This window comes from Furipterus horrens, unplaced genomic scaffold (assembly GCF_987537825.1).
Source record: "Furipterus horrens unplaced genomic scaffold, mFurHor1.1.pri manual_scaffold_6, whole genome shotgun sequence".
In the NCBI taxonomy this organism is placed as follows: domain Eukaryota; kingdom Metazoa; phylum Chordata; class Mammalia; order Chiroptera; family Furipteridae; genus Furipterus; species Furipterus horrens.
The window spans coordinates 50,312,194-50,338,635 of record NW_028327176.1 but is presented as its reverse complement, the minus strand read 5'-3'; the positions used below and the strand labels follow the sequence as shown (position 1 = coordinate 50,338,635).

The window sequence follows — 26,442 nt, the reverse complement described above, 5'->3', positions numbered from 1 at the left end:
ATGGCTCTAACTCTGCGAATGTAATAAGTGCAAAAAGGTACTGTCCTCAGCACAAAGAGCCAGTTTCTCTCCAATAAAAATTTCCTTACAGTATACTACAATAGCTACAAGCCTTTAAAAAAAACACACAGGAAGCATAAAGATGCTTCTGGAAGGGCTCTTCATAACAGCACAGAGAACTTCTTGGTGGTGGAGGAGCCTGTGGCCAAGTTCAGAGCTACCAGTCTGGGGTAGCTCCTGCCTCAGATGAACAGCATACTCGGGCACTTTCCACCACATGTGCTGATGACTCCTGGCTGGGAAGGATGCCTGAGGCATGGAGAATGCAGTCAGGATGCTAGAGAGAACTGGACAAGCTGGAACAATTGGCTAAATTAAATAAGACAGTATTTCAGATTAAAAGTCAGGTCTAGCACTTAGGTAGAGAAAATCAATTCTGGCACATGGGATGCCTGGCCCAGTTGCAATCTGGGTGGAAAGGATCTGGGGATTTCAGACTGTCTGGTCAACATGAGGCAGCTGTGTGACTACCCAAGAAAAGTGAATGGCTTCTCAGACCACATGGGGAGGTCAGTGCCTTCTCTCAGGTGACCCACCTACTCCCTTCTGCTCTGCAGTGATGAGATCACACCTGCTGGGAAATTGGGGGCACCTCAGTCTGAGAGGGCTTTGGGCAAACTGGGAAGCCTCCCAGGACAGCTACCTGATCCTAAGCATCACCTGGACTCCTTGTTAAAAACACGGATGCCAAAACCTTACCCTAGACATACTGTCTCAGGCTTACCAAGGGAATCTGTCATCTTTGAACATTCTCTGAAAGTAGTTATAATGAGAAAGTTTTGTGATACATGAAGATAATGAATTTGTTAAACATGTAGCATAGTGCATGTCTCATCGTAAAGCATACAATTATTAGAAATAAAAATGTGTTGATTCACAAAGAGAACAAGATCTACTTCAGCCAGTTGGTTAAGGGAGTCTGATACCCTAATTTTCATTAATGGTGTGTGTGTGTGTGCGTGCGTGCACGTGTGTGCTAGTAGACATTGGGAGTTAATTAGGTTGAAGGTCCTTAGAGCAAAGAGATTAACCTTTCTCCTTTTGAGGAATTTATGGTAGCTAGGTTGGGGAGATACATATGCACAGAGAAATGTTCTAATCACAGCAGGGGCCTACAGTCCACTGTGCTTATTTTATGCATGCTCTGACTAAGCCCCAAATCTAATAACAGGGCCACTAGAATCCTGATAAGGAATCTGGGGACCTCTTTCCAATGAGGCTGGCTTTGGGAAAAGTAACTCATTCATGTTGGCTGAGGAAGTTCTGGCCTTGGGTCTTATTGCTTTAATTCCCTCAAGTGTTATTAAGCCCACGAAATAAAAAAAATAACCTGTACATCATGGCCATTAGCAGAACTAAGAATGGGTCTCCTGATGTCAAAATAAAGTAGCTATTAAGGCTCTTGGCTTTTTAAAAAAGATTTTATTTATTTATTTTTAGAGATAGGGGAAAGGAGGGAGAAAGAGAAGGAGAGAAACATTGATGTGAGAGAGAAAACATTGATTGGTTGCCTCTCGTTCTCACCAGGGACCGAACCCACAACTTGGGCATGTGCTCCTGGCTTATTTTAATTGGACCTGAGCCTTTCAGACCAATGTCTCTCCAGCCTTTGGAAACATTTATATTCCTTCTGCCTTCAGGGACCCCACCCCAATTAAGTGGTGAGCCTAGGTGGGGCTAGGATATTTAATAGGCCTTTGGTTTTTTGTTAGTCTTTTATTAATGCTGAAAGTAAAAGGGGCCAGATGCTCTCTGCTGGGTTGCACCTTCTGGTGCTGGGTGCCTGGGTGTTGTGGTTTTGTGTCCACTACGATTTCTGACTCCTGATGAAAGTTTGTCAAAGTCAAGGTCGGAAGTACTGCCCCTCCTAGAAGAGCCTCAGGCTCCCGCAAACAGACCAAAGTAGGTGCTTTATGGAAAAAGCACCCTGGCAGGCGCCATTCCCTCTTGGAGGATTGTAACCTTCCCATGTCACTTTCCTGTCACCAAGTGGGGAGGGCTAAATTATCCCAAATCTTCTAAGCAGTTTGAATCCATGACTATGGCACATTGAATGGATCACTTTTAGACTGACAAACAATAAAATCTTCCTATTGATCTATTGATTTACCCTTAGTATGAAAATATAAAAGGAAAACCAACCCCCTTATTTTTTCCAGAGCTGAAAATAAAAGTTAAAATATATAGCTGTCATTTATTACTATTGCTTTTAGCTCAAATACTTTTAAAATAAATTAGCTTTAGAAATTGACCCAGGACTTCCAAAATGCACTGTAGCTGAATCATGTCAGCTTAATTTTAATCAACAAAGTCCCCGGGTGACTTTTCTGCAATCTTCCCATGAGGGCTTTGCCTCCTGGGTTGATAGTGTTCTTTTGAGGGGCCTCCCACCCGGTTCCTCTCTTCCTCCTTCATAGTACTTAAAGAGATGGAGTCCCTTGCACTGAATTCTCCAGGGGTTTAGAAGTCACCCAGAAGAACTAGCCCATTAGATAAACTGTGTGCCTCTGAAAAGTAGCTCCAGGAACTGGCCTGGGGTCAGTCCTCTAGGACTTCAGTCTGACCTAAGGATAGCAAATTTACAAAACAAGTGACTATGAGGGGACAGACATTTTCTCATGATTTCTTATCCATAAGAATCCAAGCTTTATAGGGAATAGGATCTTTTCTGTATACCTCCTACGGTCTAGAAAAATAAGTTAATTGGGAGCCTGTAAGTATGTCCCTCACACAGATCCTCCCTCTGGGCCAGTTCCTTGCCCTGTCCCTACTCGTGACCAGCAGTAGTTGATCAATAAGGTCATTTTCTTTTAATAATGATGATAAGTACCAGCCACTCTGCTAAGCACTTCATGTACAACATTGTGTTGAATCCCCACAACCTTCCCGTGACCTCACTGTGCAGGTTCAGAGGGTAATTAACCAAGATCACACAGTGCATGGTAGAGTCAAGTTTCAAATCTAGCTCTGCTTCATTGTGAAGTCTTTGTTCTTATACTCGCAGCCAAGTGATCCTGAGCCCTGAATTGGTTCTGCTGATACAGAAATAATTACACTAAATTCGTCTCTTCACACTGCACATTGTACCCTTGTAACATGCCAGGGGCCCATCCTCTTCCACGAAACCTAGATAGGTTAGGAACAAAGGAGCTGCTTCTGTGACCAGAACACTGCCAGCAGCAGGGCGGGAGACCCGGAGGCCCTCAGCACTTTTGGTGGGAACTGCTGACTGGTGCGGTGGATGTCAGTCCTTGGCAGGAAGCTTGAACAGATTATTAGACAGATGGCTTATAAGTTTCAAAGACAGGAAACAGTGGTCACCCTTGTGAGCAAAGGTTTGCAGAAAATGAACTGTGCCAAACCGCATTTTTTTTTTGTTGTTGTTGCAAGTCTTACTAGATTCATAGATGGGGGCTGACAGATGTAGTTTATCTGCATTTCAGAAAATCATTTCACACAGTGTCTCATGGTCATTTAGAGAAAAGGTGGAAGGATATGGGTTCGATGTTCACTTGCAATTTGGATGGTTCAGATGGTTCAAAGAAGGCTGAACAGCATCCAAAGCGTGTTGATGAATGTAGCAATGACAGTGATTATTTGTTCTGAGTGCCAAACACAGGGTCAGGGATATAGCAAGCACTTAGCAAATATTTGTTGGTCATATTAAACTCATGGAAAGGGATCTTTCTTTGATTTAGCAAACATTTACAGGATAGATGAGGAATTTGGGAAGTGGAGGGAACAAGGTCTGATCCTCGATGGAGGGAGGGAAGGAAGGGTCTAGTGCTGTCCATTTTCTTTTGACCTCTGGAGCCCAGCCCTCAGACGTGGTGATGGTTGAGGACAGCCGCGAGTCATTCCTTGTGTTTGGATGCACTGCGGTTCATAAGCACTTGGGAACTCTGGTGTAGGGGGAGGTTTAGACTAATGTGGGGAAACTGTGTGTGTGTTTGGCCTCCTGATCCACTGCCCATCTAGAACCAGATCAACTTCATCTATCTGTTTTTCATACTGGGCTTCTGGGAAGATTTCATTTAAAGAAGGAAATCTCTTTTTAGCTCAAAATTGTTTGAAAACCACAGACTCTGATGATACCTAAGATTCCTTCTAGCTCTAAAAATTAAGTGGTTCTTAAAAACTGTGTGGAGGTGGGAGTGCTAAGGCAAGCTCCACAAAACACTGGTATTATTTCTCACTTTCCTTTCACCTCTTGGTATGTTCAGTCTCCCTGGCAAATCTATAAAAGTGGCCCCACTTGTAGGACCACCATCTCCTTTCTCCTGAGTGCTCCCTCCTAACATCTCTCAGGTCCCCCAAAACTAGTCTTCCTGTAAGTTCTTTGTATTGAACTGCCTTCTTAAGTATAAATGACTGACAGCTTCCATTTAGTAGTACAGACAATGGCATGGTTAAAGAAGACTCAAACAGAGAGGAGATCTCTGATGGTAGAGTTTTCAGCAGTGTGGCCAAGTGAAGAATTTTAGGAATGGAGGGAGAGATGTTTTGGGCCAGTGGAGCCCTCATGATCTTGCCTAGAGAAACATGGCCTTTTGGTCAGGTTCATTCAAAATCACGTTTTAAAGCACCTACAATAGGCCAGCACTCTCCTAGACACTGGTGGTAAAATATTGAGTAAAAGTAGTCTCAGTTCCTACTCTCATAAAGCTTGGAGTTCGGGGACAGATGGCTACTTTGCTTGAAAATTCATTAATTCAACAATTACTCATTGAGTGCCTATTGTATGCTGGGATATAGCTGTGAATAAACCAGATGAAGTTCATGCCTCCTGGGGCTTATATTTAAATGAGCACTAATTAAAAATCTGAGATGTGTGCAATGAATGTTAAAATGGAAGTTTTAGCTCTGACCAGCTGGCTCAGTTGGTTATAGCATTGTCTCATACACCAAAAGGTTGCAGGTTCAATCCCCAGTCAGGGCACAAACCTAGGTTGCAGGATCGACCCCTGGTCACGGTGGGTACGGGAGGCAACTGATCGACGTTTCTCTCTTACATCAATGTTTCTCTCGCTCTCCCTTCCTCTCTCTCTAAAATCAATAAAACATATCCACGGGTGAGGATAAAAATTTTAAATGGAAGTCTTGGCTAGGTTCAGAGGTACAAGAGATTCTGATCAGGTGCCTAACCACCCAGTACAGACTTCAAAGGAAACATCTGTAAACTGGATCCATGATGCTCGGACCTCTCTGCCAGATGAAAGATATAAAAATGGGTGAGGGTAGGGGAAAGGATTTATAGGGGTATTTCTTGGAGAAAACTGTGCTGGTTTGAGTCCCCAGTGGCTCTCCTACCAGGGGGAGGTAGAGGGAAGGTAGGGTTCCGTGGGCTTCGCCTCAAGCCTAGTGAGGTGATGAGACCACTTGAAGGGCTTAGAAATAGTTCCCTGAAGATGATGAAGACAGTTGTCATGTCAGAGGAAGCGGGAGCAGCCTATGGCAGCGGGATTGGGGACAGCTGCGACAGGGTAGGCCTGGGCATGTGCTGTGCATCTCCTGTGGAGCAGATGGAGCCATCCAGAGGGAATTCCAGTGGGATGCCCTGTGGAATCCTTCCCAGGGCCATCTAGTGGGGCAGACGGACTTCAGCAGCAAGAAGCTGGAGGTGAATGCTAGGCCCGGAGGTTGTGAAAGCAGCTATAAACATTGGGAATAAGGAGATATGGCCCATGCCCAGCAAATGGCAGGAGAGAGGATCCAGAAGGAAGCTTCAAAGAGTATCCCATGGGAAAAGAGTCAGCATTAAACCCATGCCAGGCCCACAGAACATAAAGACAGCTCAATGGTCCCAGCTCAAGGAAGACCTACTTTTTCTCCTACCTCTGTTCACTTGCCCCTGCCAAGGAGGCACAAGAAATAGGCTAACGAGCAGAGTTGGGAGATAGGGAGGAAGAGAGCTAAGTGGAGGAACAGAGGAGAGGCTGAAACACCCCTCCTTTACTTGGGGTCCAGCCCAGCTCAGGGAGGAGCGAAGATTTAATGGGATCAGGTTTGAGGTTTTAAATCATTTCTTACATGGGACTTTCTAATTATAGAATTTTAAGTGTGATTTTGATGGCAAACCTGCCTATAACCTAAGAGTAGGCTGAACATTTATGGGGCCTGACCAGTTTGTATCTGGTGGCAGGAGAGAAATCTCTCTCAATGAATAGATTTACAAAGGTTGGAGGGAAATTCAAACCAAAGTTTTATTTTGATTATGTCATAAGCCATCTTGTGCCACATATCAGGTACCAGAGCTCAGCAGGAGGGAAATTGGTCTCCCTGAGCATGGAACTCCAGCATCACTTTCCCTTCTCCTCACAGGCCTCAGAAATGCTGGACTTGGCTATTACAGATACTCAATTCCTAACCCACATTCAGCTCTTTTCCTCCTATAGGGCTGGCTGTGACTTAGTGTGGAGATGGCTCTCGCTCTGGCCTCCTTGTGCTGGGTGATCCCCTGGTCCGACCACAGGTCCTCCGGGGACTGGTGGAGGGACCAGAGGAGCAGGGCCAATCTCTGTCCCACAGGCCCCATTGGCCCATCATGATCAGTGCTCAGTGCACCCACCCATGTCCCATGACTGCTGGCACCAGGAGCACCACCACCCATTCGAAACTTATAAAAGTCAGAGGTGATGTTGATGGGAACCCAGGCTGGAATTCAGGCTCTTTCCGTGAATCATATTTGAGAGATTGATTTAGGTGTTGCCCTACACTCTGAAGTGGAATTTGTGCACATGCATGAAAGAAATACATCTGAGCATTTAATGGAGTGTCAGAAATGGGGTCTGTGAACCTGCCAAGCTGTGCTTCCATAGGATGAGCTTTTCCAGGGTGGAACTCTGGCAGGGCCACTGGCCTTTGCAGAAGGTAACTGAGTCAATGGAAGTGGACTGACATGTGACAAAGGATGAACTCTTTTGGGAGATGTGTGTTTACCCTTGCTGACAACATATGCCACTTCGTCTGGCCTTTTTTAAATGTACAAGGAAAAAGAAAAAAGGTCTGGTCCCTTTAGGAAAACAGTTTTGTTAAATGGGGCTGCCATTTTTGTGCGAGTTAGAAGCATGAAGCAGACGTGGGAATGTTTCTCGTGTCTGCATCTCAGGCAGTTGGCCACTTGGCTGATAAAGAGATCAGACGCGGAGCCACCAAAAGCTGAGCTTATAACAGTCTAGCTAGCAAATAAACTGGACTATGAATTTGAGGTTTCAGCCCCAGCTAAGCTGTCCAGTCCTGAGGGCTTTAGGCCCCTCCTGTGTAACAGGAAGTCACCAACTTTAGTGGAAGGCCTCTTACAGCAATAATTTAGGGTTATTTAATTGGCCACTTTGTTATTTGTTTTGTACTATGAAAATAACAATAAAATGGATACATATGCTGTTTTCTTTTTCTTTTTGTCTTTTTTTATTGTTATTCTATGATCTCACCTATAACAAGAACCTAATGAACAAAACAACCATATGCTGTTTTCTTAATGGTGTAATTATTATAGTACTTATTATTGTTACTAAACCAGCTTAGGTTAAGCAGTCTCAGTGGGTGCCCATTCTCAGATACAGCACCTTCAGTTTGACCTGATGCCCCACAAATGGGCATTGGTCTTCAGCGAAGTGGGCTGGACCCAGACTTACCTCAGTGGATCATCTAAGGAGAACCTCACTCATCATTTTCCACAAGGAAGTCCAAGTGCTTTCCCTGGGCTTTGTTGCCCACCTACACTCAACCAAAGTACCATGTCTCAGATCCCGGGGAATTCTCTTTCCCTTTGTGACCTCCATACTTTCTCTCCCTCCTTTTTCCCAACTCTCCTCCTTTATCTTCTTCTTGCCTGTCCTCTTCTTTAATACCTACCATATATGAGGCATTATAGACAGAAAGGCATAGAAACCAGCTATGAAATGCTAAATGAGTGGGACAAGAAGCATGTCAGGATGGTCTAGAGGCAGAAAGCATCTCCGAAGCTTCTGGAGAAGATAGGACTCAGGTTTGATTACAGCAAGAGGAGAGGGAAAGCCAAGATAATTTGGGCCAGGGCATGGCCTGAGTGGAGGTCTAAAGGCGGGATTACAAAAGGCACATCAACTGAAACAATGCCTCAAAGGGCAGGCTGTTTTGTGCAGGACTCATGGAGAGCCAGGCAAGGTCTCACTGACTGCAGGGTGGTGGGAGAACTCCTGCTTAGCCCAGCATTTCCCGAAGTGCCTTTCATAGTGCGTTTGTACCAAGTGATGCTTTATAAAAGCAGATGAGTCATTTGCAAGTTTGGGAAACACTGGATAATAAATATATCCCCCTTTTCCAAAGGCCCATCAGCTTATTAAAGCATCTTTGAAGTCCCACAGAGAGAAAAAAATACCTGTTTGACATTGTTAAGTGTGGTATTTTCCAAACTTCCATGATGCTTATGAGCAGCTGTGGAATAAGTGTTTTGCAAAACACACCTTGTGTGGGCAGGCAGTGGGAGCCAGGGAAGGATTCAGAGGGGAGCATAGTTCATTGCTGTGAAGGAGTGAAAACTCCCTCTTGTCTGAGGGGTGGGTGTGGAGTGTGTTCGCAGATGTGCCAAACACCTGCTCTGTGGTTGATCCCCCTCTGTTTTCCTGGGAAGAGACTGGCTGTGTTGGTAGGTGAAGTAGGGCGAGTTCTCATTCCTGAGCAGTGAGAGCATTTATTGCCCTTGGGTATTAACAAACGCTCAATGTACATGCCAAGAAAATGTTTTCACTGGCTGGAGAAGGAGCTGCATATTCATATGCATACACATGTAAACTTTTGCTGACTGGCAAACGCTTTTGGATCTTATATCCTCTCTTCTTTTCTTTGTTTAGACAAATCTTTTGTTCATCCTCTAAGGAAAAGCTTAAGTCATGCCTCCTCTCCGCAGTCTTTTTGGACGAACCCTGTGCTCCAGCTTGCCCCTTCCATCCATGATACCTCTCTTCTTCATCTTACTGTCAGCAGCAAACAAGCACTTTATGACACACCATCTGTTCTGCAATGCAATTTTCCTTCCCTATCCCCTTTGTTCCCTACTCAGAAGTGCCTGCCCCATGCTGTGCTGCGGAGTGCATGGTACATTACATGCACATGTGCGACATCACAGTCTTCTGCTTTTCAGGGCAAATGAATGTGCAACTGGCTCATCTTCCCGCCAGTCCCAAAATGAGACAGAAAGAATAGTGATATCACTTTAATTTTCATTGCAGCGATTCTGGTGCATACTGAGGCTAGAGGTTCCTTATTCATCATGGATGTATTTTTAAAGGTCAGCACGAACAATCAAGGGGCTAACAGCCAGGCGCCGCAATGAATTAACAAAGCAAAACAATGGGGTGACTAACAATAGCCATCTGCCAGAGTTTCATTCTGACTTCTGGGCATTATCGAGAAGCCATTTGGGGTGAAGGGGGATTAGACTTCCCAGGGCAGTGTGTTGGGAAGGACACTGCTGGAGGTGGCCAGGGCTGGAGGGACAATCAGGTCAAAAGAGGGCTAAGGCCTCCTTCAGCAAGTCTCAAGAGCTCTATCTCCGTAATACTTCCAGGACCCATCCACTCCTCACCATTTCTGCTCTGTACTCCTCAGGCCACCGCCACTCTCACACCCAGTACTTGCAACAACCACCTCACTGATCTCCTGGCTTCCACTGTGGCCTTCCTACCACTGATTCTTCCCACCACATCAAGGACAGTCCCTGTAGAATGTGAATTAGATCACATTCCTCCTCTAACCCTCCACTTTGCGAAGCCTTCATGTTACTCGGAGAGTAAAATCCATTCCCTGGGTCAAAGCCCTGCCTGCCATGGCCTCACCACCCTCCCATCTCCCCCTGTGCTTGCCCAGTGCTGGCCTCTGACTTCCTCCACTATGCCAAGCTCTCTCGAGCCTTGTGGGTTTTGTACTAGTTGTCCTCTGATCTTGATGTGGCCAGTTCCTTCTTGTCATTCAGATCTCACCTTCAATGTCAACTCTTCAATGTCAAAGAGAAGGCTTCTGATCACACAGGCTGGTCATCCATTCTCTGTCCATCCTATCACCCTATTATAATTCTTGGGATAGCACTTAACACTTGGGTGCTGGGAACCCGAGCGTGCAAACTCATAAAAGAACCATGGCCTCCTGGTTCACCAGTGCTGAGCACAACAAACACATGTCTTGAAAGAATAAATGTGAGTTTTTTCACTTCTCAGTGGTGAAGCCTAAGCGCTTGAGTCCTCCGAAAAGAGAACTTTTTATCTGTAAAATGGGAATGAGAACACCTACATTAAAGGGTTATTGGAGGAAATGCAGTAAAACATAATTGCAAATTATAAGATTCTTGGCAAATACTAGTTATTACATCGCTCAAGTCAAGTGAGTCACTTTTTTTTGGAAAAAATTCCAGGAATTTTTCAAAGATAAAGTAGATAATAAAATAAATGTACAAAAACTTAGGACAAAGCCTTTCCTTCCCTGTGATGGCAGTGGAGGGAAGAAGTAGTAGTGAGACTTCTTTAAATGCTTATTAGCTAAAAAAATAAAAATAAAAATAAAGCCCTAACATGCATTGCTTAAAAAAAAAAATCAGTCCTTTAATTACTTACGAGGTGGGACCCCCCCCAAAAAACCAGATTTTATTTGTTAAAAATTGTGTATTTATTCTTACATGTATCAACTTCAGTCAACTTCAAAGTACTCTCCATCTGATGCAATACACCTATCAAGACATTTTGCTATTGCTCAGAACAGTTTTTGAACTCATCGATTTTGATGCCTTTTAGCCCTTCTGCTGTTTTTGTTTCACCTCTTTCACATTGGCAAAATGTTTCCCTTTGAGGACTTTTTTGTTGGGGAAACAAAATAAAGTTGCTTGGGGCAAGATTAGGTGATAGGGAAAGCGGGGCATGGGGGGCCTTAGATTTTTTAGTCAAAAACTGCTTAACACTCAGCAGGGCATGGGCAGGTGCACTGGTAAATCACCCATCATGAAGTGGGTGAATGCATTGAAAGAGTCTTCAAAAAAAAAAAAAAAAATTCACTGACGCCAAATGCAGCCTCTCACAACAATGTCACCTGAGGGGGAAGACTTACTACAAGGGGCCCACCCCCCAGGAGATAACTTCATTTTGGGGGGCCCCCTCTTGTATTCTCTTTAATTCACTGATCCATAAATTCTGAAGTCTGGGAGCCTCCACTCTGTGATGTATTCCTGTTCTTTAAGTCCACTTAAAACCAGAATTTCATTGACCTTGTATTGTATTCTGAAACATTCTGAAAATATTTCCAACATGGTGCTAAGGATTTCACCACCTCCAAAGGCAGGCTTGGATATTTTAAATTGGTCAGGGACTCAATCTAAATTCCTACCTCCTTATTTTCCTTTGGCTTGCCTTTTTGCTTCTCAGTAGACATTGATACTGTAGTGACTCTGAGCATGGTTTTATATATTGTGATTTCTAGAACTCTGGCAGCAAACATTACATTTCAGTCTTGAGGCAGCTCCCAATCAATAATGCAACTTGAAATGCCAGCTAAGATTTCAATACCAGCCCAAGACTAGTGCACACAGTAGGTACTTAAAAATTGATTTCAACTGTCCATTCTTTAACTACAGCTCTTATGTTATAATACCAAAAACTCTGATAAAAAGTCTTATTTTTCAAATCACAATACTCTCTCCTTTAAAAATAAAACAATTTAGCATGATGATTGTTCTAACGCAGGGAGAAGGGGAAGGAAATGGTAGGCTAGAATCATTAGACACTTGAAAAAGATTAATGGCAATAACAAAGTAGACAGTAAGTCATTAATAGATTTGTGTTACTAGACTGCAACCCAAAAGATGTTGAGCAATAGGATTAAATTTAATAGAATTTTGAAATCTGCTTGAGTCAACCAAGCAAGTTACATTTATGGGCTGGCTCTGGCCTGTTTCCTCCACTCTTGAATTGTTTACAACTTAGCTGAGTCAATAAGAGTCATTTGACTTTCCTAGAGGCTTAGAAAGCAATAAATTAACTATTAAATGTTGGGCTATTTTGATTAATTTGGGATTTCTGAAAGTGACTAGGCCCATGAATAAAGGTGGCACAGCTCCTTGGTTAATTGATTGTAGTAAACTCTCAGCAATCTTTGATGAAAGGAAGACCACCCTTCCCCAAATGCATAACCTCTGGAAGCTTAATGGATTCGGGAGAGTAGACACTGAAAGACTGGACCAAGTCTTCTATCTCTGACTTAGTGCCTTAAAAATAGTTATCTTGGAGACAGGAAAGAAGCTTAGTAGTATTCAGTAAAGTGAGTTGCTGCTGACGACAAGAACCGTATGGTTTCAGAGAAAGGAGCAATCAGTACTCCTGGGTGGGAATCAGTAAACACACCATGGAGAGTTAAGAGTTCCATCTTACAATATTTCTTTTCTGATTGTCTGATTAGCACAACTTTTTGGATGCTCCAAAATTATATATTTTTCTCTTCTGGAGGCACATTTTGTAAGGTGAAGAAAACAATAATATCAGCAAGATTAGAAAGGCAGTAAATCAACAAGGAAGGCTGATGCTGATTCAAGAAAGTAACTTGCTCCTTGAACTGAATTTGCATTACAATTGGCATCCATTCCCCAACTTTTTAAAAATATATACTTTATTGATTATGTTGTTACAGTAGTTCCAATTTTTTTCCCCTTTGCTCCCCTCTGCTCAGTACCTCCCTTCCCTCCAGCAATCCACACCCCCCTTAGTTCATGTCCATGGGTCGTGCATCTAAGTTCTTCGGCTTCATCCTTTCCTATATTATTAACTTCCCCCTGTCTATTCTGTACCAACTGATTATGCTTCTTAATCCCTGCATCATATCCCCATTTCTCCCCCCGACCCGTCCCAGCTGATAACCCTCCAAATGATCCCCGTACCTATGATTCTGTTCCTATTCTGATTTGCTTAGTTGGATTTTGTTTTTATTTTTTAGATTCAGTTGTGAATAGCTGTGAGTTTGTTTTCATTTTAGTGTTCATAGTTTTGATCTTCTTTTTCTTAAATAAGTCCCTTTGACATTTCATATAATAATGGTTTGGATATGATGAGTTCCTTTAGCTTCATCTTGTCTGGAAAGCACTTCATCTGCCCTTCCATTCCAAATGATAACTTTGCTGGATAGAGTAATCCTGGTTGCAGGTTGCCTTTCAACACATTGAATACTGCTTGCCGGTCCCTTCCTGCCTGCAAAGTATCCTCTGAGAAATCAGCTGATAGTTCTATAGGTACCCCCCAGTACGCAACTCTCCACCTTTCTCTTGCTGCACCCAGGACTCTCTCTTTATCTTTCACCTTTGGCATTTCAATCATGATGTGTCCTGGTGTGGTTCCCTCTGGGTCCAGCTCACCTGGGACCCCTCCGTGCTTCCCGGACCTGTATGTCCATCTCTTTTGCAAAATTTGGGAAGTTATCCTCATTTTTTTCAATTCTTGCTTCCTCATTCTGCACTGGTTGGCTTTTTTTTATTTTCCTTATGTTCCAAATCATTGATTTGAACCCTGGTTTCCTTCCCTTCACCATTGGTTTTGTGTGGATTTTCCTTTGTTTCACTTAGCATAGCCTTCACTTCTTTTATGTGTTTGCTGTACTCAAGCATATCTGTCAAGTCTGTGAGCATCTTTATCACCAGTGTTTTGGATTCTGCATCTGTTAGGTGGTCTATCTCCTCATCTGTTAGGTTGTCTATCTCCTCATCTGGGAGGTTGGCTATCTCCTCGCCGCTTAGTTCTCCCACTGGAACCATGATCCGTTCTCCCTTTTGGGCCATACTTCTCTGTCTCCTCATTCTGATAGGCTCCTGTGTGTGTTTGCCTCTGTGTCTTAGGTAGAGCTGTCACTCCTGTTACATTGTAAGGGGTGGAGCCTTAGGGATTCATCAGTACAGGACGACCTGTTTCACCACGTTGTGGTGCTGTATGTGGGGAAGGAGTCCAAGAGGGAACAATGCCACCTGCACAGCACTCACTACTTTTCCAGGCACCTCTCCCACTTCTGTAATTGACTGGTGCCCTTCTAGCTGCTGCCCTGGCCATCATTCCCAGAGTGGGTGTGTCTGCAGACATTCTAGGACTGTGGGGGCCCTTTAAACAAGGAGACTCTGCTGAGAGACTGGCAGTTTCTGCCTCCACCCCAACCCCCACTGGTCTGCACAGTCAGAAGCAATGAGGCTTGATTTTCCTTGGTGCTGGGACCCTGAGTTGCAAGGTCCGGCGAGGAGCTGGGAACGCTCCCCAGGTGTCCCCCCTGACTTTTTAAAACGTGTGACTCTGTTTTCCACCAGCCTGCTGCTGCTGCCGCTGCTGCCACCACCACACCGCATCCTCTCCGCCTCGGGTCCACCCCTCTTACCTCTCTGGATGAGTTTTTCTTCTTTATATCTTTGTTCGTTGGACTTCCATGCAGCTCAATTTTCTGGAACTTCTGGTTGTCTCTAGTTTTGAGGTAGCTGTATTCCTTCTTAGTTGTGGAGGGAGATGCAGCGTGTCTGTCTATGTCTCCATCTTGGCCGGAAGTCTTCATTCCCCAACTTTTAATAATCACCTTTAGCATGCAAGACTTCTAGCTAAGAACACAAAGTTTGCGATAGGGATTGACCCAGAAAGGCAAAGTCATAGCTGATCTAGTAGGAAACCAGAAAGGGCAGACAGAGACCCATAATTCCTGAATGTGTACAAAATAAAATGGTTGGAGGGCTTAGGACCTGAACAAAATGGTATTGTCCCCTTTCTCACAAGTGTCTTCCAAGCTAGTCCTCTAGACCAGCGCAGTCCAATAGAAAAGTGACCACGTGGGTGATTTTAAGTTTTCTAGTAGCCACATTTACAAATGTGGAAAGAAACCAGTGAAATTAATTTTAATTATATAAATAATTTAACCCAATATTTCCCGAATATTATCATTTCAACATGTACCTAATATAAAAATTACTAAGAAAATATTTCACATTGTTTTTTTCTTACTACATTTTTGAAAATCCATGTGTATGTTACACTTACAGCATGAGCCATTTCTAACAAGCCGCATTTGAAGTGCTCAAGACTCACATGTGGCTAGTGGCTGCCTTGTTGGAAAGTGTAGACTTTACTTTTGAGGTGTTCAAGATCTAGAAATATCATCTTTTGTTAGTTGTGGAGGTAAGAAAGGGGAGACCACAGGTAATTTTTAAAAATGTGATTCCCTTTATAATCCCACCACGTTGCCTAGTGTTTGTTATTCTACACAAGGAGGAAAGCTCCAGTCAGCTCTTCTATTGGCCTCTGAAAAGCCTAAAAAAAATTCTTTTCAGACTTTCATTTAAATTCCTGTCATGAAAATACTTTTATCTTCTGATCTCATGGACTTTCAAAAACATGTAAAACTGTACTTGAAACTATCTATCTATCTATCTATCATTTATCTAATGTCTATCTGTTTTCTGGAAGTGATAGGAAGATTACTCACTCTCGTTTAAAATCAAATTCATGGTGTTTTGACTGGGCAAGGTAAGGAGAAAGTAAGAAGAGAAGGTGGGACCCTCTTCTCTAACCCTGCTGTTTCTGGGGAAGATTTATGAGAAGCTGTGTTTCTTCAGGGAGGAACACTTTGTTCCATGATTTACAAAGCTAGAGAATTTCAATGATCAAATTGTTGCCATTAAAAAAAAAAAAATCAACCTTGAAAATGGAATAGAACTAAACACCTCATCCATGGAGAATGGGAAAATTAGTAGAGTAAATTTACCCCAAAATTATTGCCTTCCTTTGACACATAAATATATTACCTAGTTTTGAGCATGGATTGGGTAAGTTTTATAAAGGCAGGCATCAGAGACTGACTGTGGATGAGAATCAAGGGCAGAACATTCATTCCAACATTAGAGTCTACAGCCATTTGAAGGTACAGCAAGGCTTCTGGATGAAGCTGGAGTTTTCACAGGGGCAGGTGAAATCTTTTGGAAGTGTCCATCTATGTTGCTTATGAGTGGCCTAGTGTGGGATGTAGAGTTATTTGGAAGGTGCAGTTTTTGCCAGGAGGTTCTGTTTTGACTGATTAGCAGGCATATTTGCAACTTTAGGTCACCAGCAGAGGATCTAGTAAAGAACAAGCTAGTGCAGCTGATGAGGTGCAGTGGGGGCCATGGGCTATGGGGAGTTCCCATGCACTTATCCCTGGTTTAGAGAGGTGCTTACTGTTTACAAAAGCACACGTTGCATTGAGAATATCTGGAAGGCCATGTGGCATCTTGTAGGCCTACAGATGTGGTGGGGCCTTGAGGCAATGGCCCCATGAACTCTGGTAAGCTTGCTTCCACCACCAAAGGGAAAAGCACTCACTCTCTTTTCTATTTCTCTCTACCTCTGTGCCTAAGAAATCCAGTCTTGCTTGGTCAAAACAACTTCCCTTGCTAGAAGGAAAAAGAAGGGGAACGTCGGCAGCCGTCCGTCTTGAGAGACGATGGTGTAGCTTCTTAAGAGTCTATCTGCACCGCCGAGAATGGCTGTGCAGTCCGACTCGGGAGTGACATGGTATCTGTCTCCTCCCGTGTTGAATCGACATCTTGCGATGATGCTGAAGCTACAGAGCCTGGGCAGGGTGATATGGAGGGTCTGCTGTTGCCCATGCAGCAGACCCCCCCTCTCTTCGCAGCTGAAGGGTCCAAGGGAAAGACGGAGTCAATACAGCTTGGCTTCAGGTGCGCCGCAGGAGTTGCCGGTGTTGACTACAACGTCAAACCGCCTTAGGGACTCCGGCTCTGGATTTTCTGTCGGGGTTTACTCCCTTAGCCTTTCCCCTGAAGAGGTATGCCGCAAGGCAGCGGAGGTTTTTTGGAGTCAGAGTTTTCCTTCTCAGAGAAGGGGAACACTCTCTGTCTTATACAGCCATAGGGATGATTCCACAGTGGACTTTCCAGTGGGCCCACTTTTATTAGTTATACAACTAAGGCGAATGGATGTCTGTAATGATGTACAATTTTCCAGGCTCTGTGACATTTGTTCTCCCATTACAAATCATCTTTAGTGAGCAGTAGAGAATATGGAAAAGCTTACACAAGATTTACTCCCATTTAGAGCTTGTATTCAAGTCAGAGTCACAGAGTCCTTGAAAAGTAGCTATGTCATGGTGGAGGTCAGTGCCTGGGTGCCAGCTGCCAGGGTCACACAATTGAATGGGGCAACCCAATCCAGATGTTGGAGGAAACAGAGGAATGCAAGGAGGTGCTGAAGGTTAGAGGAGTGAACATGCCCAAAGCTAACTCTGTGGATTTGGAGCACTTTGTTTTTGATGGTATTAGCCAAAAAGAAAAGATGGAAAAACACTAAAATATGAATTTGTAAAGTAAAACCAGTAGTCTTAGAGGGCTGTTTTTCTATTAAGCTTTCTATTTTCAAACAAATTTTAAATAGTCAAAGTTAATAAATGGCAAAGATAAAAAGTATAAAGAGCAATTGTAATAAAAGTTTAGTGCTTTAATAACCTTGAATCAGCTTCATTTTACCTAGAGATGTCCCTGGAAGACTTTGTGAACTTTCTCTCTTCATTAAAAGGCAGGTTTATTGAGACATCTTTGTCCACTACTAACATGTGGTTGCCTATGAAGGGAACATTATATGTAAAAGTTCACAAGCAGCTGTGACCACTGGGGGGTTGCAGCAAAAATAATAACCCCTGGGACAAAGAAACAAATTAAGCCATGTCTTCAGTTTGTAAATTAAAGTAAAAAAAAATATGAATTCTGATCCCTTTCCTCAAGCCATTTACAGCTTATTCAGGGAAGGAAAGTCAGTATTGCCTTTAAATTTAAATAGTGCTAAACTTGGTGGCAGTAGCTGTGAGCACAGGAGAAAGGAAGGGCTGGACAGTGAGCAGGGATTAGGGGAGGGCCTTGGAGGAAGTGGGACCTCAGCTGAGTATGGGAGGGGTGAGGGATGTGAGTAGACTAAAGGCTAGAGAGGGCAGAGCCAAAAGGTGGGGTGTGGATTCTCTGTCCTCCCTCTCTCCACTGTCAGCCTGGGTCTCTTCCTTCACTTCCTCTCCCATTTGAGTCTTCACGTCTGCCATTCCTTCCAACCAAAAGGCCTTTCCCTCACTTCGCCATGAGAGCTCATCCTTTAGGTCTCAACCAAATGGTCCCTTCTTTTTGGAAGTCTTCCCTGATCCCCTAGTCTGGGTTAAATCTTGCTCTATGATCCCACAGAACCCCAAATTCCTCCCCCAATACCACTCATCACATTGAGTTGCAATTTAGTGCTTTTCTGAGTGTTCTAACATGTGTTCACAAGGGAAGGGATCTTGCCTCATTCATACTAAACTGCCACAGCCTGCCTAGCTGGGTGCCTGCTGTAAAGTATGAGCTCAAGGCCTATTTTTTTTGAAAGAGAGGGTGTATCCTGTCCTAGACACAGTGTTGGCAGTTAAGGGAAAAGCGGGGAAAGATAGACTCAGGGAGATCAAAAGCACAGCACAATGTGCAGGAAGCCAGGCCAGAGTGGGAGAGCGCCAGTGGTGATGTCATCTTGGGTAGGGTATAAAAATGCAAAGTGTTTGGACATGCAAGAAGGTAGGAGGGCAGAAACAGAGGTGCTTGGGTGGCAGGGGCCAGCTCTGCCTTCCAAAGTTGCATCTTGTCCTACCTTCTCCTTGAGAGATCAAGCCCAATCACAGTTCCTACCCTCTTCCCCTGGCCTGGGGTGAGGACTCAAGGCAGGCATTGTAGGGTTGGGGGTTCTGGTCTTGCCATTTTCACTAATTCCCTTTGTGACCTTGAACAGAGCAGGAACTTTATTATTTGAGCCTCATCTTCCTAATATGCAAAGAGGGTGTAAGGTGGTGATGGGGAGCAAAGGAGAAAATGTACTAGGAAGTACTTACAAGTCTCTCCATCACCTTTCCTGACCTCAATTTCCTTACCTCTAAAGTGAAGGGCTGGAAATTCCCAATTCATTCCTGATACTGAGGGTCAGGTTGAGGTGGGATGGATATGGGTACATATGGATGGTCTATAGTAGCCCGGCTCTTCTCCACACTGTGAATTCTGGAAGGTTATCTCCTAGGTCAGGTTTTGCTGTCTATGATTCAACCGAATACTTTGAGGCCAAAACAGAACTTCCTGCCAGCCTGGGGAGAGATGATTCTCAATTGAGGACTATTGCAGAGTCATAGATTGTCCCTAGAGATGATCTTCCCCAATGCCCTCAGCTGGAGGAACAGGCCCACTGCAGACATGTGGCTAGACATCAACATCATCTTTGAACAAAGTAGCAAATGTGCTAAAATGGTATGCACCTGTGTAAAATGTTGAGCCTAGAATCAAACCCTATCTCCCTCAATCCCAATTCTGTTTGGAAGGAAAAAATGAGGTCAGGAAATTTGAACAGGGGTGTCTTTATTACTCAACCCTGTCTCATTCAGCCTCTGTATACCTCCTCTGTTTGCTCTTTGCAGCTTGATACCAGGACTTGACCTTCTGTGCTGCAGCTGTTTGGGAGATGAGGCAATTCCAAGGTGAAAGTCCTAAAAGAAGCTATAAAATGATGATGATGATGATGATGATGATGATAGGTGTGCAAAAGTGTATGCATGTGGAAAAAGGTAGTTTAGAAGATTGGAAGAGAGAAAGAGAGGGAGCGGAGGAAGAGGGAGAGCCCTCAATCACATTAGTTGTCTCCACATTTATTTATTCAGAGAGACCTCCTACTGATGGGGGAAAATGTTGGTGCAATAAAAAATCTCAAGATGGTATATTTTGCATCACCTACTTTAGATTTGGCTTCTCTGAGGCAAGTTAACTTGGCAGGTTTTGCATACAGTTTGGTTTTTGCTGTGGATGGAGGGTGACTTGAACTTTTTATTTTTTTTAACTTCAGGAAAGAAAGCCAAGAATTCTCAGTACTCATCTCCTTCTCCAATGAGACAGTGGAGTAAAGATTTCCAAGGGTGAGAAATGAATAAATCCTACTGGGAATTCAAACATCCAAGGAAGGTGCTATGCCAAAATAAATCACACCCTCTAGGAACATTTCCTATAATTTGCTTTTCTTCACCTTAAAAAAAAAAAAAAGACCTACTCTTACAAAAGTTTACAAAAGGTCAGGAGTCAGTGGTCAGATTTGCTGGGGACTTACAACCCAGTGTCAGGTACTGATAGAAATTTTGAAGGTTTCTGTTTCCTTAATGTAGAAAGCCAATATAAATCTTTTTGTCTATTGTGCAAGAAGAGATTGATTTTCACATAATGACTTCAATTGGTAGATAACTTGATTCTTTCAGTCACCACCGATTTAAACATGAGACTAATTCTGAAAAATTTTTCATACTTCTTGAGATGTAACTAAACTTCTGTAAAATCAGTTGCAGTGTGTTCAGGATAAGGAGGGGAAGAAAATGAACCCCCATCTAACTGAATTATTTACAACTTGTCATTTTATTTAATCCTGATAACACCTAAAGAAGTAGGGATTATGAGATCACTTTTATGAACGAAGAAATTAAAGTTCAGTGAGGCTGGTTAACCTAACTAAGGTCACAGGCAGGGACCTAACTAACTGGGACTGAACTTGGGCCCTCTGATGCCAAAATAATTGCTCTCTTTCTCCCGCCATGCTGCATGGAGATAGTGCCACTTTCACCTATTTCTTGTTATTCCCTGCATCACCATGTAAATTCCAGCCTTATGATCCACGAATGGACCTTTGCAGTAGCTTATTAACTAGTTATCAACATATTAGAATCCATTGTTTCTGAGCTTTGGTAGGATGACTTTAATCTAGCTGTTCTGTGAGATATTTGTGACCACATTTTATAAATAGATTTAAAACAACTAAAAACTCTATTAATATCTAGTCAAACCAGAGCTTTGCAAAACTTTGTATTGAATTACATTTCTTAACATACTATATAATTTGGCACTATAATGTTTATCCCAGATGAAGATTAGCTCACAACAGTTGTAGAATTATCAGTAAGTCCCAGCTTTTTAGTCCAACCATCAAGGGGGTGAACTCTCATCCGTGTTCACCTTTCAGACTTAGGCGGCACTTTTGGCTCCCTCCACTCCAGCCCGAGAGGTCTCTTCATTGCAGGTTGGCCACAGGCACTCACAGGCTGCGTCCTGATTTGGGAGACCTGCTCCCTTGACCCTTCTATATTCCGCCTGCTTGACCAAATCCTGACTTTCCTCCAAAGTTCAATTCAAGTCCTACCAGTCCCTGAGCAGGCTTCCTGCCAACTTGGGCTGTCTTTTCTCTGCTGCTCTCCTTTCCTTCTGCTCTCTCTTGCTCTGCTGAGGGAGTTACCTTGACCACCATCCACTGTGTCTCCTCAACCAGTAGTCCATTCTTTGATGTCACTACATCTCATGCTTGCTTGTCTTTTCCACAGAACCCTTCCCAGTACCTCAGTGACCACTGGCTGGTAATGATTATTCTTAGTGAAATGAGTGAACATGTCCTGCGCTTGGGTTTGCTCTATTTACTTTCAATGTTCAGTGTGGTCAGAACAGAGTTTACTAGGGACGCAATGAAACATATTCAGAGGAAAGTGGAAGTTAGGAGATTCAAACACAGAAGGTTCCTCTGTGAAAAGGAAATGATGACAAGAACTGTAGGACCTAGGGCAAGTTCCTATGGAATGTCTGCCAATTTTGTGCATGCTGGATGCTCAGATGATCAGTTTGCACCAAGCTGTGTGGGTGTTGTTAGAAATTTGATGTGCTGGTACTTATGTCAGGTGGACGTGTTGTTTCACCAACAAGCAATTCAATGCAAATGTTCATTTCTTTGCACAGACATACACATATCCTTTAAAATCGCCAATATTCATGCAGGCATGTCTTATCAGCATACATAAAACAGTGGTTTTAATTATTTTAATTGCCTAGGAAACAAAGTGATTTAAAAAGTTATTTTCCCTGATGTTATAGGATTAAATTAAATCAAAGAATTAGACATTGAATTATATAGCGTATGATCAAAACTGAGTAAAGGAAAAAGATAATATATGGTAAACACTCCATTAACTAAGAACGTGCTTTCTTGGTGGCGGTAAGAAATAGTGAAAAAATGTTACAGGGGATGATAAAATTGGGAGAACCCTTTGGACTGAATGAGCAATATTTTTGAATGTATCTAAGCAACGCTTGGGGAGAATTGCTTTCTGTTCTCAAATGATGGGGCCCTTGCTTGCCCACATGGTACCTTTGTGTATTGGGAAAAGGCACCCTTCTCTGAGGGAGCTTAATTGTCCAGTGGTATTCAGGCTGGACCTCTGTCACAGGACACAGCCTGAACTTCTAGGGGTCTGTGTGCCACGCAAACAATTCCTTGGAAATGGAAGTGACCTTAAAAAGTAAAGTGACCTGAAAAGGTCAGCCAGCTAGTACATGATGGAGCAAAGGACTGACTCCAGAATCATTGCTTTAACCTAATTCTAATCAATAATATGTATTGATGGCCTCTTTTTCTATGGGACACAGTGCTATGCTACAATATTAATATATGACAAGGATCCCACTCTTAAGTAATTTATAATGTGGCCTATTATAAACTGATAAAACTAGTTTATTGCTAATTGTTAGATATTATGGTATTTAACTTTGCCAAGAAGTAAGAGATCTCCATTAACAAAGCACAGCAAAACCTGCCCGCAAGCAGTTAGCACTGATCTTTGGGTCATTATTTCCACTCTGCCACTGAGAAATAAACCTATAGCAGTATATTCAAGGGACCTGATAGAGGGCGGTCTTAGAGGTAGAATTTTCAAGTGAATTGCTTATAATATTGCATTTTGAATTACTCACATTTCTTGCATGAGACAGACATCCACCTAAAACTAAAGAAAATGCTGACATAGAGGAGCCACGGGATTCTGAAGGTATGGCTGGATTCCTCCTCATCCTCTCTTCTTAGCAGCTGTACCCACACCTGCCCCACTCCACTAGCCTCATCACAGAAGCTTTGAAATAGGTTCTTCAGCTTTCTGCCCTCCCTCCCTCCTTCACCCGTACCTGAAAGCTCACCCATGACACTAAGAAAGAGTGGCACTTCCTGGTCTCTAGGTCCTCTAAGCTCTTCTCCCTCCTCAGGGCTCCTGCACTCCACCAATGCGCCCTTCTCCTCCACCTCTTACTCTCCCAGGCCTCAGTCACGAGCACCTAGTCATGCTCAAGTCCCATTTTCATAAAACAAAGAGCCCTTTTTCAACGCCATCACCTCCCATTCTCTGCTAAACTTCTCTCCTGTCCCCATCATTCCCCTGAACCTCGGTTACAAAGGTTACTGTGACCTTCTAACTACTAGTCTAATTACAGGACTGGTGTCAGCTTGCATCTAAACTTTCCATCACTTGACACTGTCGACCCCACACTCCGCCATGATATATCATCTTCTCTTGGTTTTCACGATTCCAGATTCTCCTGTCACATCTTCTCTTTCTCTGGCTGTTCCTCCTATGTTTCCTTCTTGTTCCCCCTTTTCTTTCCCCACCCTGACTTAAAGGGTTTGTGCTTCGATAACCATCTGCATTTAGTATGAGGCTAGACCCTTTCTCCTTTTCCAGATCATACATCAAACTCTAGGAAGCCAAAGTAAAGCCCTGTTCTAATCAGTTTCTCTAGTGCCTGATCCAGTGATGGGCTCTTACTGAGAGCACAATAGATGTTTGTGAATCTGTTGGAGGAAAGGCAGCCAAGGTGAAGGGGAGGTAGAAGTGGGTAATGCCAGGAATGTGAAGGAGGGAGAAGAGAGAGAGAAATTGGAAGGCACTTTTCCTGAGTGCTTATGTGACAGGAGGCTTATCTGCTTTCGAAGGACTGAGCTGAGGATGCTCTCTCCCCCTGGGGGTAACTTGCCCCAGATCATTCTTGCTTCTGTGACAGTAGGAAGACTTGGTACGCATGTGACTGGAAGCTCCCTTATTGGTAACAGCTGCACAACAGCAGCCCTGGAGCTAGAGTTGTGGGAGAGGATTGCACAACCTCCGTGCTTCAGATGAGTTTCAAACATTGTTTATGTGCATTTATGTGTGTATTTCCTGGGTCTCTTCTGATTTAAGGAGGCCCAGTCTTGCAAAACAAGCTCAGTGTGCCTTAGTAGTTTGTTTGTGCTGAGAGTGATGGAATGTGCCAGCCTCCTGATGCCAGATCTGGGCAAAATGAAGCAGCTGAAAACAAAGAAGACATCCAACCCCAGTGGCTTTCTCCCAGAGCTGGTGATGGGAGGTGGGGTTTGAACTGGGGTAAAAATGACCAGTGAGGGTTTGGACTGGTCAGGTCAACGTATTGACTGAATTATACTCAGAAAAGACGTATGAGGCAGAGTTATATGTTCTCTCTCCCATCCTCTTTACCCAGGAAGTAGCAATAATACAGCAGCCAGAAGCTACGTTAACCACCTTCTTGATTGGAAAGGGACTTGAAAGAACATGAAGATTGTAATTGTCCATTTCCCTTATGCCTATGAGTTATGGGGAGTTGCCTTCAAATTGTTTCCAGAAGGAAAGAGAAGATGCTACCCTGGATGAAAAACAAGGAATTGGACCAGATCACTGATTCTCAACCTGGCTGCCCATTAGAATCACCTGGGAGGTTTTAAAATCCTGATGTCCAGACCTCATCCAAGACAAATTAAATAGGACCTTTGGAGTGGGGCCCTGGCATCCATGTTTTAAGGCTCCCCAGGTGACCATACCATGCAACCAGGTTGAAAACTGCTGGATTTCATGAAATTCCATGGGTTGTGAAGTTCCCTTTTACTTCTGGGTTTGGAATCAGTAATCCAGGAACAGAACTGTCTGCAGCTGGGGAGGATTTCTCTGCAACTGATCGGGGCTCAATCTTTAGACTTAAGCTAGGCTAGTTATTCCTCAATTATGTCAATAGGTGTTCTATGGAGAAATATGGGAAATTGGTGGCTTGGTGGTCAAATAAGTATAGAAATGTTGATTTAGAATCCTAAGCTCCCAGGTTTAGAAGAATCTTGAAGGTCATCTAGTTTCATTTATCTCATTGGTTCTCCAACTGGGCTCCCTAGAGTGCTGGCATCAGCATCACCGGGGAGCTTGTTAGAAATGTTAATTCCCAGGCCCCACCCCAAAGCCACTGAATCAGAAACTCTGAGAGTGGGGTGAAGCAGTCTATTTTTAAAAACCTCTAGGCTATTCTGTGCTCAAGTTTGAGAACCATTGATCTGCTACAGGAATCATGTACAATATCCTAGCTGTGTGGTTTAACTGGTTTTATCCCTGTTGGATAACACTTGTATCTGAGGCAGCCCACTCTGTGGTTGAAACTCTTATCCTTCAATTCTTTAAGATGAAATATGCTTCACTGTAATTTCTACTTGTGGCTCTAGTTCTGCTCTTTGGGATGACGCAAAGTAAATCCAAGTCACATGCCACACTTGAAAGACATTAAGCTAATGCTCCAGGACTTCTGGTTTAATAAAACAGATGGCTGGTAGCTCCCAAAGGCACTTTCCCCGGATTTACAATAAAGTACCTAGGAAGATACAGAAAAGGTGCCAATTCACATTAGCACCCAAAACTAAGGCTGAGGAAATGGAAACAGTAGAAGAAAACTTTTGTGAAAATTTATGTTCTCTCAGAGTAGGGAAGACTGTTCTCAATTTGACACCAAAGGCAGACATAAAGGTTTATAGATTTGACTATGAAATTATAGGTAACTTCAATATATTTTTAAAAGTTAAAAGGTAAATGGCAAACTAGGAAAAACTTTGGCTCTATACATAATGTTAGACTTCTTTTTTTTTTTTTTTTGTTTCCTCAGTCATTGTCCAAAGGACTCTGAGAAGCTGTAGGAATATGCAGGCGCAGACCCAAGGCCCAGCTTTCTCTCCAACGTCGTGGAAAGGGACTATACATCACAGGGCAGAGCCCTATGCTCCCCTGCGCCAGCTGGACGGAGCCCGGGGAGAGTGACCTCCCGGGATATCCATGTTGGTTAATGTTAGACTTTTAAGTTTCATAAGGTAAACACCATCTGACACATAATAGGTTCTCAAAACATTAATAAATGCATACAGATGGTTAAGCAAATGAACATATAAAACTCGATTCTAAAATCAAAAAAAGGGCTAAGGTCATGTATATGCAATTCATTAAAGAGAAAATAAACCTTTAAAAATTGTTCCACCTCAATAATAAAAATGTAAATTAAATTAGCACCTATCAAATACCTAAATTTAATAATATTGGGTGAACATCTGGGGAGGTGGGCTTTTGATAGATGCAGACATAAAGGTTAACCCATACAGTGTTTCAGGAGGGCAGTTTGACAACATGTATCAAGCTTCGAAGTTTTGCATGCTGTTATGTTTTAGACACTTATTCTAAGGAAACATACATGAATGTGGACACTAATCTGATAGCAAGAAT

General features: G+C 43.2%; 1 protein-coding gene and 1 non-coding gene across 2 annotated transcripts in view; both read right to left on the bottom strand.

The window, feature by feature from the left end:
• ANTXR1 (ANTXR cell adhesion molecule 1) overlaps nt 1-26,442 on the bottom strand; it is a 255,517-nt gene that overhangs the window by 26,614 nt on the left and 202,461 nt on the right. The window lies entirely within an intron of this gene.
• On the bottom strand, nt 25,811-26,008 carry LOC150006149 (small nucleolar RNA SNORA73 family). Its single transcript, XR_016512105.1, has one exon. It is a non-coding gene; the product is annotated as a small nucleolar RNA SNORA73 family (small nucleolar RNA).